Genomic DNA, 264 nt, shown 5'->3' with positions numbered 1-264 from the left:
ATTTTAGTTGATGTCTTGATAAGAATAAATATAACAATGACATGGTATGAAGGAAGAGATAAAATAAATAGTGATAACGTGAGGGAAAGAAAAAGGGCACAAGAAAAGAACGTAGAAAAGCGTGATTGAAAATAAAACTGTTTAAAATAGCAAACGAACAAAAGACGCAGAGGAAAAAAAATAACATCATCTCAGAAAAAGATAAAACATAATAAAAGCAGATAAAACAGAAAAAAATACTCAAGAAATAAGAAAGACTTACGA

General features: G+C 28.0%; 1 protein-coding gene across 1 annotated transcript in view; it reads right to left on the bottom strand.

The window, feature by feature from the left end:
* Positions 1 to 264, bottom strand: part of LOC119587931 (protein trachealess-like) — a gene marked incomplete in the record, with an annotated part of 132256 nt that overhangs the window by 93780 nt on the left and 38212 nt on the right.

The sequence above is a fragment of the Penaeus monodon genome, chromosome 23, assembly GCF_015228065.2.
Source record: "Penaeus monodon isolate SGIC_2016 chromosome 23, NSTDA_Pmon_1, whole genome shotgun sequence".
Lineage (NCBI taxonomy): Eukaryota > Metazoa > Arthropoda > Malacostraca > Decapoda > Penaeidae > Penaeus > Penaeus monodon.
Note: the sequence above shows the minus strand (reverse complement) of the source record. Positions and strands in the feature narration are given on the sequence as shown.